At 43.5% G+C, this 20,376-nt stretch overlaps 1 long non-coding RNA gene across 1 annotated transcript; it reads right to left on the reverse strand.

Annotated features, from left to right (window-relative positions):
* Nucleotides 1-251: 251 nt before the first annotated feature.
* LOC140730214 (uncharacterized) lies at nt 252-18,490 on the reverse strand. Its single transcript, XR_012099539.1, has 3 exons — nt 16,574-18,490; nt 14,709-14,862; nt 252-668 (listed from the first exon to the last, which is right to left on the reverse strand). It is a non-coding gene; the product is annotated as an uncharacterized lncRNA (long non-coding RNA).
* Nucleotides 18,491-20,376: the final 1,886 nt, after the last annotated feature.

Below are 20,376 nucleotides of genomic sequence, written 5' to 3' on the forward strand. Positions count from 1 at the left end.
GGACGTAAGGAAATTCTTGCACCAGAGGGTGGTGAATCTGTGGAATTCATTGCCACAGACAGCTGCGGAGGTCAAGTTACTGGGGTGGATACATTTAAAGCTTATGGTACAGATCATTCATGGGCCTGGTGAATGGGGGTAGGATTGGAGGGGCCAAGTGGTCTGCACTACTTGTGCTGTCATGTTTCACACCAAGGTCATGAACTAACAGAGGTAAGCAGACACTGCTAAGACTGTGATCTTTTGCAAAGAAAAACTTTATTTTTCAGTTTACCAATTGCTCAATTAATACATTGATGGCAGGTCCTATCTTTTACACCCAGCTAGCTTTTTCACTCAGCTCCATCACTGGTGCTAAGGGTTGACATCCTGGCTATCTCTTGATGATTAAGTTCCGATCAAGGAGGTTGGTCTCTATGCTTTCAAAGAGCTTGGTCCCCTTGTCAAGGTTATATCCCTGCCCAATGCTTGGTCCATTTGAAAATCTTGCCGAAAATTGTTTTCATATTAATCGTCATAGTCAATTATTTCGTTCTCAGTTCCTCTCTTCCCCTTTTTTTCTTCTTTTTTTTCTTCTCTTCTTCTAGTGGTCTTCCTCAGCGGAAATATTCCATCTCATATTGCCTTTTCCCATTGGGGTTGGCCGCTCTGCAGCCATCAACACATGCCTGCGGACAAATGAAAACAAAGATCACTTTCAACACTGTATGGCATTCCCAGCAAACTTTTAGGAAGAAAACTTGATAATGGACAAGGGAGACATCTAGAGAGCAATCCCAGCAGAAAGTAGGGAGTGGGGTGGAGGGAGGAACTAAAAGTGTGCTTGTGATGATGGTGGAAATGACAAAGAATGAAGTTCTGGATATGGTTGTATGTGGTGTTTGGTATGGACAAGAGGAACCTGTTATGATGCAGTGAGGGCACAGTTTAAGTGAGAGGTGTATTGGAATTGGTTGACACATATACGTAGATACAGTGAAAAGCTTCTCTTGCAAACTGTTCATCTAGATCAGATCATTACGCAGTGTGATGAGGCACTGGGTGTTGACTGCATCCACTTCAGCAAGACATTTGCGAAGGTCCCGGATATGAGTTTGGTCAAAAAGCTTCAGTGACTCGGCATTCAGCATGAGGTAGTAAATTGGAATAGACATTGGTTTTGTGGGAGAAGCCAGAGACTGGTAGCAGATGGTTGCCTCTCTGAATGGAGGACAGTGGCTCGTGGTGTGCCGCAGGGATTGGTGCTGGGTCAAATGTTGTCTGTCATCTATATTGATGATCTGGATGATAATGTGGTCAACTGGATCAGCACGTTTATGGATGAAGTAAAGACTGGGGTGCAGTGGACAGTGAGTTAAGTCTATCAACGCTTGCAGAGGGATCTGGATCAGCTGGAAAAATGGGCTGAAAATGTCAGGTGGAATTTAATGCAAACAAGTGCAAGGTGTTGCAGTTCAGTAGGACCAACCAGGGAAGGTCTTATACAGAGAAGAGAAGCGTACTGTGGAGTGTGGTAGAAGTGGGAATAGAGGTACATATTTCATTGAAAATAGTGTCAGAGGTAGATAGGGTTGGAAAGAAAGCTTTTGGCACACTGGCCTTCATAACTCAATGTACCGAGTACAGGAAATGGAATGTTATGTTCAACTTGTATAAACTTGTATAATGAACTCCTAATCTGGAGCATTGTAAGCAATTTTGGTTACCTACGTGCCTACAGGAAAGATGTAAGCAAGGTTGAAAGAGTACAGAGTAAATTTACAAGGATGTTGTCGCGCCTGGTGGACCTGAGAAAAAAGGAAAGATTAAATGGGTTAGGACAGCATTCTTCAGGATGTAGAAGATTTAAAGGAGATTTGATAGGAGTTTGCTACACTATGAGTGTTATAGATTGTGTATATACAAGTAGGCTTTTTGTACTGAGGTTGGGTGGTGCTTCAACCAGAGGTCATGGGTTAAGCTTGAAAAGGTGAGACATTTAAGAAGCATATGAGGTGAAATTTCTTTGCTCAGAGGGTTGTAAGAGTGTGGAAAGAAGCTACCAGCACAAGTGATGCATGCAAGCTCAATGTCAACCATTTGCAAAGTTTGGTTAGGTACATGGATGGAAGGGGTATGGAGGGCTATGGTCCCAGTGCAAGTAGGCAAATGGTTTTGGAATGGACGAGATGGGCTGAATGGTCTGTTTCCGTGCCGTAGTGTTCTTTAGCTCTCTGCTTATCACCTTTTTGGGGCTGTACTGCAAGCCCCAATGACCAACAGAAATTAGAGCAGGGAGATTGCAAGAAGTATTGGCTTGTGATGGTGGAGCTTTTAACTTTCCTAACCGAGTCTGGGATTGCCATAGTGCTCAAGACTTAGTTTGGGTAGACTTTGTTCAACAATGTTTCCTCGGCCAATATATCGTGGCCTTTTACTGGACAGAAGGTAAGTTTGACCTTCTCCTCGGAAATAGGTCAGGACAAGTGGGTGAGGATCAGGCTGATGATCTCTGACATTTGTTGTTTTGCTGCAACCATACCATGCAATACACATAAAAATAGACTAAGTTACAATAATAGATACAAAATAAATCAATAATGTCAAGAAGAGCCATTTAGTGAGGTAGTGTTCACGGGATCTTGGACCATTCAGAAATCTGATGGCGGAGATGAAGAAGCTGTTCCTAAACTGTTGAGAGTGTGTGTGTTTTTATTTATTTAGAGAAACAACACAGAATGGTCCTTCTGGCCATTTGACCACACCACCCAGAAACCGCAACAATCCCAATTTAACCCTATCCTACTGACGGTACAACTATTACACTGATCAACTAACCTACCACTACGTCTTTGGACTGTGGGAGGAAATAAGAGGACCTTGAGAGAACCCAGCATTTCAGGGGGAAGATGTACAGAGACTCGGCTCCCTGCATTCCTACTTCCTCTCATAGGCCCTTTCAGCTCATGAAACACAGCAATCCGTTTCCCATCTATTTAACCCTAGCTGAATAATAGTACAATTTATAATAATCAACTAACATTCTAACCAGTACATCTTTGGAATGTGTGACGAAACCAGAGCACCTGGAGGAAATCATAACTGTCATTGGAAGAACCTACAAACTCCTTATGGAATGGTACAGTAATTGAACTCCGAGCTCCAGAACACCCCAAAATGAAATAACGTCATGCTAACGACTATGCTACTATTGTGCCTTGAATTGGGATGATGTTCTTGGGCTTTGCGGAAAAAGAGGTAACCTTAACAAATGGAATCCTTGCAAGGTTCACTGCGTGGACTCTTTTTTTCTTTTACATAGCAGTCTTCTCCCCAATAAACTTTCACACCCTGACTAATGAAGAACTTATCAACTTCCACCTCAAATACATACAACAACTTTGCTTCCTCAGCTGCCCGTGACAATGAATTCCACAGATTCACCACTCTCTGGCAAAACAAGTTCCTTCTAATCTTGTAATATTGTATGGAACTGTTCCTGTCCGTGTACCTGTCCAAATGTCCTTGTATTTGAACTAATATCTCATTAAACCCTTCCTGTCCAAATGTCCTTGTGTTTGATGTAATATCTCACTAAAACCATTCCTGTCCATGTGCCTGTCCAAATGTCCTTGTGTTTGACCTAATATCTCACTAAACTAATGTTGAAATACAATGTTGGAAAGCATATAGTCATGCACTTTGGTGGAAGAAATATACAGGCAGACTATTATATAGATGGGTGGAGCATTCAAAATGCAGAGATGTAAAGGGACTTGGGAGTCCTTGTGTAAAATACCTGAAATGTTAACCTCCAGGTTGAGTCAGTTGTGAAGAAGGCAAATGCAATATTGACATTCATTTCTAGAGGTATAGAACATAAGAGCACGGACTTGATATTGAGGCTCTATAAGGCACTTGTGAGACCACACTTAGAGTATTGTGTGCAGTTTTGGGCTCCTTATTTTAGAAAGCATATAATGGCATTGGAGAGGGTTCAGAGAAGATTCACGGGAATGATTCTAGTAATGAAAGGGTTCCCGTATGAGGAACATCTGGCAGCTTTTGAGCTGTATTTCCTGGAGTTCAGGAGAATGAGGGGGGATCTAATGGAAAATTCTGAACATTCAAAGGCCTGAACAGATTAGATAAAGCAGTTATTTCACATGGTAGGTGACTCCAGGACAAGAGAGCATGACCTCAAGATTGAAAGACGTCCTTTTAGAACTGAGATGCGGAGAAGTTACTTCATTCAGAAGGTGGTAAATCTGTAGAATTTGTTGCCATGAGCGGCTGTGGAGGCCAGGTCATTGGATATATTTAAGGCAGAGATAGAGAGGTTCTTGATTAGCCAGGGCATCAAAAGGTATGGGGTGTGGGGAGTGGGGATGACTGGAAGAATTAGATCAGCCCGATTGAATGGCAGAGAGGCCTCAATGGGCAGAATGGCCAGCTTCTGCTCCTATATCTCATGGTCTTATGGTGTAAACAGTTCCCATCCGTGTAGCTGTCCAAATGTCCTTCTGTTTGACCTAATACCTCGCTAAATGGTTCCCATCAAATGTCAGAGTGTTGGAACTAGTATCAATATTCTTACACATAAAGTGTGAAAGAGAGATGAGAGTGGATATTGGACCACTGGAAAACAATGCTGGAGAGGTATTAACGGGGAACAATGTAATAGAGGACGAACTGAATAAATATTTTGCATCAGTCTTCACGGTGTAAGACACTAACAGTATGGTAGAAATTCCAGATATTGGGGGCATGGAATGTGTGAAGTTACTATAACTATAACTATAGAGAAGGTTCTTGGGAAACTGAAAGGAACTGATAGATGGATAGTATAGCAAGTAGTCACACCAAGGCTTCGGGAGACAGATAAGTGGGTAACAGTCAGGAGAGGGAAGGGCAAGACTCAGATACTTGAGAGTAACCCTGTGGCTGTCCAGCCTGAACAATAATTAATTCTGTTTGAGTACTGTTGGTGGGTGGGGGGGGGATGGCCTACCTGGGGGAAGCAACATTGACCACGCGTCTGGCACAGAGTTTGGCCCTGTGACTCAGAAGGGTAGGGAAAGGAAGAGGATGGCAGCAGTGATAGGGGACTCTATAGTTAGGGAGTCAGACAGACGATTCTGTGGAAACAAGAAAGAAACTAGGATGGTAGTTTGCCTCCCAGGTGCCAGGATCCGGTATATTTCAGATTGCGTCTACAATATCCTGCAGTGGGAAGGAGAACAGACAGTGGTTGTGGTATATATTGGTACCAATGACATAGGTAGGAAAAGGGAGGAGATCCTGAAAACAGACCACAGGGAGTTAGGAATAAAGTTGAGAAGCAGGACCACAAAGGTAGTAATCTCAGGATCACTGCCTGTGCCACATGACAGTGAGTATAGGAGTAGAATAAGGTGGAGGATAAATGCATGGCTGAGGGATTGGAGCAGGGGGCAGGGATTGAGATTTCTGAATCATTGGGACCTCTTTTGGGGCAGGCGTGACCTGTACAAAAAGGACGGGTTGTACTTGAATCCCGGGGGACCAATATTGTGATGGAGAAGTTTGCAAAGGCTGTTGGGGAGGGTTTAAACTGGAATTGCTGGGGGGTGGGAACCGAATAGAAGAAATGCAGGAAGAGGCGGTTGGCTCACAAATAGAGAAAACTTGTAGAAAGTGAAAGAGGGAAGATAGGCAGGTGATGGAGAAGGGACGTATTCAGTCCGATGGTTTGAGATGTGTCTATTTCACTGCAAGGAGTATTATGAACAAAGCGGATGAGCTTAGAGCATGGATTAGTAACTGGAGCTATGATGTTGTGGCCATTACAGAGACTTGGATGGTGCAGGGGCAGGAATGGCTACTTCAAGTGCTAGGCTTTATATGTTTCAGAAAGGATAGGGAGGGAGGCAAAAGAGGTGGGGGCATGGCACTGTTGATCCGAGATAGTGTCATGGCTACACAAAAGATATGTCATTGAGGGGTTGTCTACTGAGTCTCTGTGGGTGGAGATTGGGAACAGGAAGACTCAATAACTCTACTGGGTGTTTTTCATAGACCACCCAATAGTAACAGGGACATCGAGGAGCAGATAGGGAGACAGATTCTGGAAAGGTGTAATAACAGGGTTGGTATGATGGGAGATTTTAATTTCCCAGATATTGATTGGCATCTCCCCAGAGCAAGGTGCTTAGATGGCGTGGAGTTTGGTAGGTATGTTCAGGAAGGTTTCTTGACACAATATGTAGATAAGCCTACAAGAGGAGAGGCTGTACTTGATTTGGTATTGGGAAATGAATCTGGTCAGGTGTCAGATCTCTCAGTGGGAGAACATTTTAGAGATAGTGATCACATTCTATCTCCTTTACTATAGCATTGGAGAGGGGTAGGACCAGACAAGTTAGGAGAGAGTTTAAGTGGAGTAAGGGGAAATATGAGGCTACCAGGCAGGAACTTGGAACATAAATTGGAAACAGATGTTCTCAGGGAAATATACGGCAGAATTGTTGCAAACGTTCAGGGGACATTTGCATGGAGTTCTACATAGCTACATTCCAAAGAGACAGGATGGTATGGAACCGTGGTGTACAAGGGCTATTGCAAATCTAGTCAATAAGAAAAGAAAAGCTTATGAAAGGTACAAAAACTAGGTTATGATAGAGATTTTGAAGATTATAAGGCTAGCAAGAAGGAGATTAAGAATGAAATTAGGAGATCCAGAAGCAGTCATGAGAAGGCCTTGGCGGACAGGATTAAGGAAAACTTCAAGGCATTCTGCAAGTATGTGAATAGCAAGAGGAAAAGACATGAGAGAATAGGACCAATCAAGTGTGACAGTGGAAAAGTGTGTATGGAACCAGAGGAGACAGCAGAGGTACTTAATGAATACTTCGCTTCAGTATTCACTACGGAAAAGGAACTTGGTGATTGTAGGGATGATTTACAGTGGACTGAAAAGCTTGAGATTATAGATATTAAGAAAAAGGATGTGCTGGAGGTTTTGGAAAGCATCAAGTTGGACAAGTCACTGGGACAGGATGAGATGTACCCCAGGCTACTGTGGGAGATGAGGGAGAAGATTGCTGAACCTCTGTTGATGATCTTTGCATCATCAATGGGAATGGGAGAATTTCCAGAGGATTGGAGGGTTGCAGATGTTGTTCCCTTATTTAAGAAATAGAGTAGGGAGAGCCCTGGAAATTATAGATCAGTGAGTCTTACTTCAGTGATTGGTAAGTTGATGGAGAAGATCCTGAGGATTTATGAAAATTTGGAGAGGCATAATATGATTAGGAATTGTCAGCGTGGCTTTTTCAAAGGCAAGTTGTGCCTTATGAACCTCACTGAAATTTTTGAGGATGTGACTAAACACATTGATGAGGGTAGAGCAGTAAAGGTAGTGTATATAGATTTCAGCAAGGCATTTGATAAGGTACCCCATGCAAGGCTTATTGAGAAAGTAAGGAGGCATGGGATCCAAGAGGACATTGCTTTATGGATGCAGAACTGGCTTGCCCACAGCAGCCGAAGATTGGATGCAGACAGGTCATATTCTGCATGGAGGTCTGTGACCAGTGGTGTGCCTCAGAGATCTGTTCTGGGACCCCTACTCTTTGTGATTTTAACAAATGACCGGGATGAGGAAGTGGAGGGATGGGTTAGAAAGTTTGCTGATGACACAAAGGTTGGGGGTCTCATCGATTGTGCGGAGGGCTGTCAGAGGTTACAGCGGGACATTGATATGATGCAAAACTGGGCTGAGAAGTGGCAGATGGAGTTCAACCCAGATGTGTGAGGTGGTTCATTTTGATAGGTCAAAGATGATGGCAGAATATAGCGTTAATGGTAAGACACTTGGCAGTGTGGAGGATCAGAGGGATCTTGTGGTCTGAGTCCATAGGACACTCAAAACTGCTATGGAGTTTTGTGGTTAAGAAGGCATACAGTGCATTGGCCTTCATCAAACATGCGATTGAGTTTAAGAGCCGAGAGGTAATGTCATAGCTATATAGGACCCTGGTCAGTCTCCACTTGGAGTACTGTGCTCAATTCTGGTCGCCTCACTACAGGAAGGATGTGGAAACCATAGAAAGGGTGCTGAGGAGATTTACAAGTATGTTGCCTGGATTGGGAAGCATGCTTTATGAGAATAGGTTGAGTGAACTCGGCCTTTTTTCCTTGTGCGGCGGAGGATGAGAGGTGACCTGACAGTGGTGATGACGAGAGGCATTGATCATGTGGAAAGTCAGAGTCTTTCTCAACGGGCTGAAATGGCTAGAATGAGAGGGAACAGCTTTAAGGTGCTTGTAGGTAGGTACAGAGGAGATGTCAGGGGTAAGTTTTTTTATGCAGAGGGTGGTGTGTGCATTGAATAGGCTGTCAGCAAGAGACTCCTGGATTGGTACATGGAGCTTAGAAAAATAGAGGGCTCTGGGTAACCGTAGATAATTTCTATAGTAAAAAGACGTTTGGCATGCCTTTGTGGGCTGTAGGCTTTCTATGTCTGAAGATGGATAAGTCACCTGGACGAGAAGGGGTACAACCTAAGGTTCTGAAAGAGTTGGTGGAAGAGATCATGGAGGCATGTGTAATGATCTTTCAACAATCGCTAGTTTCTGGGATGGTTCTGGAAGATTGGAAAATTCCAAATTGTTACACCATTCTTCAAAATGGTAGAGGCAGAAGAAAGATAACTATAGGCCAGTTAGTCTGATCTCAGTGGTTGCGAAGATGATGGAGTCAATTATTAAGGATGCGTTCTCAGCATACTTGGAGGCACATGATAAATTAGGCCATTGTCGACATGGTTTCGTCTAGGGAAAAACATTGCCTGACAAATTTGGTGGAATTCTTTGAAGAACAAACAAGACAAAGGAGAACTGGTTGATGATGTGTCCTTGGATTTTCAGAAGGCATTTGACCAGGTGACAAATATGAGGCTGATTTTCAAGTTACGAGCCTATTATATTACAGGGAAGATTCTTGCATGGATATAGCAGTGGCTGATTGGCAGCAGGCAAAGAGTGGGACTAAAGGGAGCAAACATGAGGAAATCTGCAGATGCTGGAAATTCAAGCAACACACACAAAATGCTGGTGGAACGCAGCAGGCCAGGCAGCATCTATAGGAAGAAGTACAGTCGACGTTTCGGGCTGAGACCAGTTGCTTGGATGTGTCAGTAGCACAAAAAAATCTGTGGAGAAACTCAGCAGGCCAGGCAGAATCTATGTCCCTGCATCTGAAACCGGTTAAAGTGGGCAGTACAGTAGTACAGCGCTTTACATGATGGCGATCACCAATTACACTTCAATTCCCAACTCCGCCGGGAAGGAGCTTCAACATTCTGCCCGTGGCCGTGTGGGTGTTCCGGTTTCCTCCCACATTCCGAAAATGCACGGATTAGGGTTAATTTGTTGTGGGCATGCTATGGTGCTAGACGGGCTTAGACAGAGTGGACTTGGAGAGGATGTCTCTTAGAACAGAGATGAGGAGGAATTTCTTTAGACAGAAGGTGGTGAATTCATTGCCATAGTAGCTATGGAGTCCAGGTCATTGGGTATATGTAAAGTGGAACTTGAAAGCTTCTGGATTAGTCAGGGTTATGTAGAGCCCGCAGAAGAATGGGGCTGGTGGGGCTAATAAAAGGCCGCACTGGGAGCACCGGACGCAGTATATCACACCAGCTGACTCACAGGTGAAGTGTCACCTCCAGGTGAGGTGACCCGACGCAGACTGGGAGACCGTTATGCTGAATGTCTACACTCTGTCTGCCAGAGAAAGTAGGATCTCCCAGTGGCCACACACTTTAATTCCATGTCCCATTCCCATTCTGATATGTCTATCCATGGCCTCCTGTACTGTCAAGATGAAGCCACACTCGGGCTGGAGGAACAACACCTTATATTCTGTCTAGGTAGCCTCCAAGCTGATGGCAAGAACATTGATTTTTCTAACTTCCGTTAATCCCCCCTCCCCTTCATACCACATCCCTTATTTATCTATCTATCTATCTATCTGTTTATTTATTTATTTATTTCCCATCCCTCCCCCTTTTTTCATTTTCTCTCTCTGTCCCTCTCACAATCACACCTTGCCTGCTCTCCATCTCCCTTTGGTGCTCTACTCCCCTTTCTTTCTCCCTAGACCTCCCATCCCATAATCCTTTCCCTTCGCCAGCTGTGTATCCCTTTTGTCAATCAACTTTCCAGTTCTTAGCTTCACCCCTCCCCCTCTGGTCTTCTATCATTTCAGATCTTCCCCGCCCCATCCCACTTTCAAATCTCTTACTATCTTTTCTTTCAGTTAGTCCTGACGAAGGGTTTTGGCCCTAAACGTCGACTGTACTTCTTCCTATAGATGCTGCCTGGCCTGCTGCATTCCACAAGCATTTTGGGAATAAGGGGACTGCAACAGATTTGGAGAATGGGCAGAGAAATGGCAGATGGAATACAATGTCGGGAAGTGTTCGGGCTTGCACTTTGGTCGAAGTAATGGAAGGGTTCTGACCGAGGGTGTCGGCCCGAAACTTCAACAGTGCTTCTCTCTATAGATGCTGCCTGGCCTGCTGTGTTCCACCAGCATTTTGTATGTGTTGCTAGAATTTCCAGCATCTGCAGATTTCCTCGTGTTTGCTAATAAAAGGGCTGACTGTTTTCTAAATGGAGAGGAAATGAAAAAACGGAGGTGCAAGGGGACTTGAAAATCAATGTGCAGGGATCCCCCAAAGGTCAATTTGCAGGTTGAGTTTGTGGTGAGGAAGGAAAATGCAATGTTAGCATTCATTTCAAGAGCACTAGAATATAAAAGCAAAGATGTAATGTTGAGATTTTAGAAAGCCTCACTTGGAGTATTGTGGGCAGTTTTGCACCCCTTATCTCAGAAAGAATATGCTGAGACTGGCGAGGGTTCAGAGGAAGTTTGTGAAAGTGATTCCAGGTTTGAATGGCTTGTCATATGAAGAGGTTTGATGGCTTTGGGCATGTATTCACTACAATTCAGAAGAATGAGCGGTGATCTCATTGAAATCTATTGAATGATGAATGGCCTTGATATTGTGGCTGTAGAGAGGATGCTTCCTTTGGCGGGAGAGCCTAAGACCAGAGTACACAGCCTCAGATTAGAGAGGCATGGTTCTGGAGCAAAATTGAGGAAGAACCTCTTTAGCCAGAGAGTGGTTAATATGTGGAATTCTTTGCCATAGGCAGCTGTGGAGACCAAGTCTTTATATATATTTAAAGCAGAGGTTGATAGATTCTTGACTGGACAGGGCATGAATGGATACGGAGAGAAGGCTGGAGATGGGGCTTTGAGGAAAATTGGTTCAGCCATGATGAAATTGGTGGAGCAGACTCAATGAGCCAAATGGCCTATTTCTGCTCCTTTATTTGTGGTCATGAGGTCTAAACTGTTCCTGTTTCAACTATCCTTCTGTTTGATCTAATATTGTACTCAATGATTCCTGCCAATATATTTGTCCAAATGTCTTTGTGTTTGACCAAATATCCCAATAATTCATTCCTGCCATATACCTGTCAAACGATCCTTCTGTTTGATCTAATATTGTACTCAGTGATTCCTGCCAATATATCTGTCCAAATGTCTTTGTGCTTGACCTAATATCTAGCTAAACCACTGAAATGTTAAGAGAGTCATGGAACATTTTAACATGCTGGTCAATTGGGAAAATCAGAATGGCAATGTATCTCAAGAGAGTGAGTTTGTTGAATCCCCCGAGGTGGCTTTTTAAGGTGGTTTGTCATTGAGCATACTGCATTGCATGTTATGTAATGAAATGGAAGCAATTAGGGAGGTAGAGATCACAATATGATTGAGTTCAACTTGAAATTTGATAGGGAGAAATTAAAGTCTGATGTAGCAGTGTTTCAGTGGAGTAAGGGAAATTACAGTGGTATGAGAGAGGAGTTGGCCAAAGTAAATTGGAAGGAGCTGCTGGCAGGGATGTCAGCAGAGCAGCAATGGCCTGAGTTTCTGGGGAAAATAAGGAAGGTGTAGGATAGATGTATTCCAAAGACAAATAAATACTCTAATGACAAAATAGTACAACCGTGTCTGACAAGGGGCATTAAACCTAATGTAGAACTGAAAAAGAAGGCATACCATAAACCAAAAATTAGTGGGAAGACAGAGGATTTGGAAGCTTATAAAAACATACAGAAAGCAACTAAGAGACTCATTAGAAGGGACAAGCTGAAATATGAAAGCAAGCCAGTGAACAATATCAAGGTGGAAAGAAAAAGCTTTGGAGAATGGGCAAGAAAGTGGCCACCAAAATATAATGTTGGAAAATGCATGGTCATGGACTTTGGTAGTAGAAATAAATGTGCAGACTATTTTCTAAACGGGGAGAAAATCCAAACATCTGAGACGCAAAGAGTCTTGGGAGTTCTTGTACAGAGCAACATGAAGGTTAACTTGCAGGTCGAGTTGGTGGCAAGGAAGGCAAATGCAATGTTAGTATTCATTTCAAGAGGTGTAGAATACAAGAACAGGGATATGTTGCTGTGTCTATAAGTCCAATAAGGCATTTGTGAGGCCTCACCTTGAGTATTGTGAACAGTTTTGGGTTCCTCAACTAAGAAAAGTTGGCTGACATTGGGTCGGATTCAGAGGAGTATCACAAGGATGATTGCGGGAATGAAAGGGTTATCATATGAGGAATGTTTGATGACTTTGGGTCTGCACTCGCTGGAATTCAGAAGGATGAGGGCAGGATCCCATTGAAACCTTTCAAATGTTGAAAGGCCAAAACCAGAGTAGATATGGAAAGGATATTTCCCATGATGAGAGAGTCCAGCACAAGAACGCACAGACTCAGAATAGAGGGGTGTCATTTAAAATAGAGATAGGGAGCAATTTCTTTAGTCAGAGGGTGGTAAATTTGTGGAATCTGCTACCACAGGCAGCTGTGGAGGCCAGGTTGTTGGGTGTATTTAAGGTTGAGATTGATTGGTTCTTTCAATCCATGAAGCCATGGAATCAACGGTTACAGAGAGAAGGCTGGGGAATAGGGTTGAGGAGCGATAAAGAAACGGATCAGCCATGATTGAATGGTGGAGCAGACTCGATGGGTCAAATGGCCTAATTCAATTCCTATGTCTCAATGTCATATTGTCTAAACCATTCCTGTTCATGTACCTGTCCAAATGTCCTTGTATTTGACCTAATATCTTACTAAACCGTTCCTGTTTGTGTACCTGTCCAATTATCATTGTTTGATATAATGTCCCACTAAACCATTCCTGCCATGTACCTGTACAAATGTCAGTGTGTTTGACTGAATATTCTACTAAACCATTCTCGTCCAGATACCTGTCCACATGTTCCTTAAACCTACAGTTTTCCAACACAACCTATGAGGGAAAAAAACCCTTGCCTCCAATGTCCTCTTTAAAATCCTATCCTTCCCATCTTCAACCTATGTCCTCAAGTTATAGACTCATAGCTTCCCCATCCTGGGAAAAAACTGACTGGGTCCAGCGGAGATTGACGAGAATGATTTTGGGAATAAAGTGGTTACTATGTGAGGAGTGTTTGATAGCATGTGAATCTAGGCTTGCTGGATTTCAGAAGAATGAGGGGCAGGAGGGGGGATGTCTCTTTGAAACCTTTCAAATATTGAACAGCCTAGATAGATTGGATGTGAAGAGAAAGTTTCTAATATTGGCAGAGTCCAGGTCCAGAGGGCACAGTCTCAGAATACAAGGACATCTTTTCAGAACAGTGATCAGTGAGAATCTCTTTCGCTGGAGGGTACTGAATCTGTGGAAATTGTTCCATCAGGCAGCTATGGAGGCAAAGTCATGGTATTGGAAGTGGAGGCTGATAGTTTCTTGATTAGTCAGGACACCAAAGGGAGAAGGAGGGAAAATGAAGTTGAGAGCAACAATAAATCAGACATGATGGAATGGCAGAGCAGGCTTGATGGGCTGAATGGCCTAATCCTGCTCCTCTATCTTATGGACTTCCTATGCCTTTGGTAACATTATAAACCTCTATAAGGTTATCCCTCAGCCACCTTTGCTCAAGGCAACATGGTTTCTTCTGCACACACCCTAGCTAAATCCCAAGCTTCCAACACACAGGTCTGGTCTTACCAATGTCCTGTACATCTGTAAAATTATGTCCCAACCTTTGTATTGAGTGTCCAGTTCAATGAGGGTAATCCTGAGAGTAAATACCAACAACACAAGAGATTCTGAGATGCTGGGATCGCGAGCAAAACTCACAAAATGATGGAGCATCACAGCAGCTAGGCAGCATCTATGGGAATGAATAATCAGTCGATGTTTCAGGCTGTGACACTTCATGGGGACGTGAAAGGAACAGGGAAGAAATCAAACTAAGTAGGAGAATAAGCCAGAGGCTGATGGGGTGATGGGGAGGGTGGGTGAAGTGGGAAGCTGGGAGGTGATAAGTGGGAAAGGTGAAGGCTGAAGAAGACATCTGATATGAGAGGAGAGTGGACCATGGAGGAAAGTGAAGAAAGGGGGAAGATCCACAGGTGAGGGGTGCACTAAAATGAAGACAATTGGAAATGTAAAGTTCAGGAGAGAAGAAAAGACCTGGGGAAGGCGAGGGTCTGCAGGAACTCAGTCAGTCAGGCAACATCTATGGGAGGGAATAAAGAGTCAATGTCTGGGACCAGGGGCACACCGTGTTCTTTGTCTGCAATCGTGGCCAACAGAGGCTTTGGCTTCACTGCAACTTACCTTCATCCAATCAAATACTTTCAGATGGGTGCATTTTCTTTTTATTACGCAATTCAGCAAATCACCAGACACAGCCCACAGAGTAAACAGAACAAGCAAGAGACCTCTCCATATCGACAGCCACATCATAAGCAGAAGACAGGATCAGCAGTGTCTACGAGGTTAAAAAAGAAAGCATTCGTCATTAACCCCTCCATTCCAGTGCCCTGTGACACAGACTGTATTCCCACTGACATTAAACCAGCACCCTTACACCATCCTTCAGTGACCCCTCTCTTCCAGCACTCTGTGTCTCTGATGGTATTCCGATTGATGATAATCCAGCACCCTCACAACGTCCATCAGTAACTTCTCTGCCCCAGTGTACTGTGTCACTGATTGACATTAACTGAGCTCCCTCACACTATCTGTCAGTGACTCCTGCTAACTAGCACCCTGTGTCACTTACTGTATCCCCACTGATGTTAATCCAGCTCCCTCAGTGAACCCCACTTCCAGTGCCATATCACAATGAATGTTAATCCAGCTCCCTCAGAGACCCCTCTCACTGACAGAGAGTGAGTAACAGAGAATATTACAGCCCACCTGTGGTAACAACATTTTAACCTACTCCAAGATCAATCTAACCCTGCCCTCCAACATCACCCGGTAATTTTCTATCATCCTGCTGCCCATCGCAGGGTCTCTTAGATCACCCGATTGTAACTGCCCCTACTACCACCCTTGGTGACACATTCCACACACCCACCACTCTTTGTGTAAAAAAAACCCTCCGATACCCCTCCCCTATGCTTTCTGTGAATCACATTAAAATCATGCCTTCTTGGTTAAGTGATTTCTGCCCTGGAAAAATGGCTCTGGTTATTCACCCCATCTATACTGTTTATCATCTTGTACACTCCTCTCAAGTCACCTCTCACCCTCCTTCACTCCAGAGAGAAAAATCTCAACTTGATTAGCCTATCCTCATAAGACATGCTCTGTAATCCAGGCAGCACCCTTGTAAATCTCCTCTGCACACCCTCTAAAGCTTCCAAATCCTTCCTACAATGAGACGACTAAAGCTGAACACAATACCCCAAGTGTGACCTCACCAGGGTTTTATAGAGCTGCAACACCACCTTGAGTTTCTTGAACTCAAGCTACTGGCCAACACACCATATGCTTCCTTAACAACTCTTTTGATTCAGGCAGCAAATTTATAGACGTGGACAACAAGATCCCTCTGTTCATCCAACCTCCCAAAAATCCGGCCGTTAACCCTCCACCATCCAAAGTCAAACACTTCCTATTTTTCTGGGTTGAACTCCATCTGCCACTGTTCAGCCCAGCTCTGCAACCTATCAAAGTCCTGTTGTAACTTATGCCAAACATCTACTCTATCCACAACACACCAATCTTCATGTCATCTGTAAATGTTTTAACACAGTTTGCCACTTCTTCAGCCCCATCATTTATAAATATCAGAAAGAGCAGGAATCTCAGAACAGATCCCTGTGGAACACGACCGGTCACCGACCTCCAGACGAACACCACAAAAATATATGCAAGTTGGCGTTGCGATTCATATCGCCAATGTATGGCAGCTCAGAAAAGTGCTCACAATTCACAGTGAGAACATGAACTGATGGGACCTCGAAAGCAAGTCCACAGGCTGTGAAGTCAGTCCAGTACTGTGTGGTGGTGTATAGCACCAAACTGAAGCAGCTCACAATACTATCAGATATTCTACTAGATAATCTCCTTGTGAACTACCATCACTACAAATCACAGCCTGTACTTTCCCTTTGAGAAACATACTTTTGAACGGTCTAAACAAACTAGCAATTCAGCAACCTTCGCTCTCAGGAATACAGATACCGCACCTTGGAGTAGACGACAGGAGACAGGTGAGAGAACGCGCTGGGTCCGGCTTTAAACCATCGGGATCCTGGACTGGCTTCAAAGTTCAAAGTTCGAAGTACAATTTATTAACAAAGTAAGTAAATCATACACAACCTTGATAATCATTTTCTTGTAGGCCCCCACAGGAAAACAAATACAGTGGCAAGCATTTGGTCCATATCGACAGACAAGGAAACTCATCAAACTCAACAACAGTTTTATTGTGATAAACATTAAAACAGACCGGGCACCATGACCCAGAGATAGAGCAGCTCCATCTCATAGACCAGGGAGGGAACCATCACACACCCTGGTCACATGTCATTTCCTTGCATTTTCAGAAGGTATCTGATAAGGTGCCACACGAGGCTGCATAACAAGATAAAATCCCGTGGCACCACAGGACAGATACTGCGGGGATAGAGGAAATGCTGACAGGCAGGAGGCAGTGCATGGGAATAAAAGGGGGCCTTATTCAGTAACTAGTGGTGCAGCTGGACATTGACAATTCAAAAAAATGAGCCAAAAAGTGGCAGATGGAATACGATATTGGGAAATGTATGGTAATACATTTTGGTAAAAGGAACAATAGTGTGGACTATTATCTAAATGGGGAGAAAATTCAAACATCAGATGTGCAAAGGGACTTAGGAGTCCTCATTCAAGATGACCAGAAGGTTAATTTAAAGGTTGTGCTGTGGTAAAGAAGGCAAATGCAATGTTGGCATTTATTTCGAGGGGAATAGAATATAAAAGCAAGGAGATAGTGCTGAGACTTTATAAGACACTAGTCAGGCTGCACTTGGAGTATTGTCAACTGTTTTGGGGCTCATATCTCAGAACAGATGTGTTGTCATTGGAGAGGATCCAGTGGAGGTGCACAAGGATGATTCTGGGAATGAAGGGGTTAACATAGGAGGAGCAGTTGGCAGCTTTGGGCCTGTACTCACTGGAATTTAGAAGAAATGCGGGGTTATCAGATTGAAACCTGCTGAATCTTGAAAGAACTAGATAAAGTTAATGTGGAGAGGATGTTTCCTAGGTGGGGGTGTCCAGAAGTAGACGGCACAGTCTCAAAATTGAGAGGCAACTGTTCAGAACAGAAGCAGGGAGGATTTTTTTTTAGCCAGAGAGTAGTGAATCTGTGGAATGTTCTGCCACAGGCTGCAGTGGAGGCCAAGGCCAGTGGTACATTTAAAGTGAAAATTGATTATTTTCTAATTGGTCAGGGCATCAAATGTTATGGCGAGAAGGAAGATTTATGGGGTTGAGTGGCACTCAGGATCAACCATGATGGAATGGCAGAGTAGACTCGATGGATTGAATGGCCTAATTCAGCTCCGACGTCTTATGGTCTTACAATTACAGTTAGGGTGACCCACAAATACACAAGCCAATAACTGTTTAATTGAACTTAAAATGTTACAAATGAATGAACTTCCCACTGTAATCCCTCGACCACATTTTAACACAAAACAATAAACAATGCTGGTCATTAGAAATACAGGGCGGGCTGTTGACCACGCTCCCTCCCCCAGAGCATCACAATGCATAGAATTCATGAAAGCCCAGTGTGTAAAAGCAGACAGATCATGTCAATAATAAAATAATGAACAAATAATACATATAACATGAACTGCAGGGACCCCGAAAGTGAGACCGCAGTCCAGCACTGAGGCGAGTGAAGGTGGTTACGGTGCCGTTTTGCACACTGGACGTCAGTCAGTCTTTGTTCCGTTCTTTGTGGATATTATTGTATTTCTTTGTTTTCCTGTGGACCTGCAAAAATGAAAATGAATCTTAAGGTTGAATATGGTATAGAAACTTGGACAATGGATGCACTTTGAACTTTTGAACCCTCTGCCTTCTTTTCATCTGCGTTGCCAAGATCCCGTAGATCTTGTGCCTCCCAGCTTTCTTATTGACCCTACTAAGGGAACCTTATCAAACGCTGTACTAGAAGCCTTATACATTCCACCACAGCCACAGCTCTACCTTCATCAATGTGCTTTGTCACATCCTCAGAGAATTCATTCAGGCTCATGAGACATGAGCTGCCCCTCACAAAGCCATGCTGACTATCCCAAAATCAGACTATGTTTTTCCAAGTGCTCATAAACCTTCTCATCACCTCGTTGTGCTCTATGTTCTAAAAGCTCAAGGCTGAACTGGCGGAGCATGAAGCTGTTCGGGATCTGGATGGACTAATTAACTTAGCTATCCGACTTGATAATTGGATGTCAGAACACCAGCGAGAGTGTTGCGTTAAATTCCCCAGATATGACCACTTCTAACTCTGATCTTCACCCACATTTTCTACTCATCCAAGTACCTCATTGCAAATGTCCATTGCAAACAAGTGACCCCTGGAGAGAGGTGAGAGAGAGAGGGTATGTGAGTGAGGGACGGAGAGAGAGAGGGAGGGGGAGGGGGAGTGCAGGAGGGAGACGGGGAAGGACTGGGACTTTATGGCAGAGACGCTGGACACTTTTGACTTTTTTGTAGAAGTCAGGAAAATCCAAGGGCCATCTGCTAGAGGGCAAACTTTGTCTGTTCAAAAGTTACCTCTTAGTCCTTTGTAGCTGTCTCTGGTGAGAGACAGCTAGAAAGTTACCTCCTAGTTCTATGACATCTGGGGTACATTTGCTCTCTTTATTGGCCAGGACCACAAGAAACCGGCCCCTCAGGTATTTTTTAGACTGCAGTTCCACCGGTAATTTTTTAGATCTGGGTGTGGTCTGACAAAGGTGAGTCTCAATTTCCAAGTTAGATCATCCTTTGCCAGTCACCACTCTTGAGGGTAGAACATTTGAGCCAGAAACTGTGTATCATGCTCGTGCTCCCCTTGTCTATTTTTGTCATGCTCCGGAACACCGTAATGGGAAAAAATTACAAAAGAGATAACTAAAATTATTCCTACAGTTAATCCTATAACTCAAAACTAACCCCAATCCTCCCACCACCCAGAAAAGCCCAAAATTCGGCAAAAAAAAAGCCAAAATGCGTCCCCATAGAGTAAAAAAGAGAGAGAATTTGCAAGCTGCCCATTTTATAATAGTGATTTTAAAAGCTTTCCTTAATTCCTCCCCCCAGTTACAAAAAAAATCCATACGGCCTTAAAATAGAAAAACCCTGCAGAGGAGAAAAAATGTTTTGCTAAATATAAAAAGCCAGACACTACAAAACAACACACCACCCTATCAAGTCATGTTAACTGGTTCTTCTGCCAACTTAGATGCCTTGCTTCTAACTAATATATATGCAATTTAAATATCAATTTACTTTGATGTCTTCCATTGCTTTACAGAGTATTATTGTTCTGGAACAATGGACACTGGTGAGGCTGAGTAATCATTAAAACATGGAATGGATTTGCAGCAGAAATGGCTAATACGAGGGGGCACAATATTATGGTGCTTAGAGGAAAGTATAGGGATCTCAGAGATGTTATTTTTTAGTCATAGACCAGTGGGTGCATGGAAACATCTGCCATAGGTAGCCATAGAGGCAGACACAGTAAGGACATTTGAGAGACTCCTAGATAGGCTCATAATGAAAGATGAATGGAATTCTCTGCAGGACGGAAGCATTAGATTGATCATGGAGCAGATTGAGAGGAGAGCAGAACATCATGGGCCAAAGGGCCTGTACTGTGCAGTATTTCTCTACAACATCCGCTTCCCCATATCCGGCATAAAAGTTCAGAGAAAATAAGTGTTTATACTTAATCCTTAAAAACCAGCTGGAGAATGCAGAAACAATCTCCAAAAATGCCAAAACAATA

This window comes from Hemitrygon akajei, chromosome 7, assembly GCF_048418815.1.
Source record: "Hemitrygon akajei chromosome 7, sHemAka1.3, whole genome shotgun sequence".
Lineage (NCBI taxonomy): Eukaryota > Metazoa > Chordata > Chondrichthyes > Myliobatiformes > Dasyatidae > Hemitrygon > Hemitrygon akajei.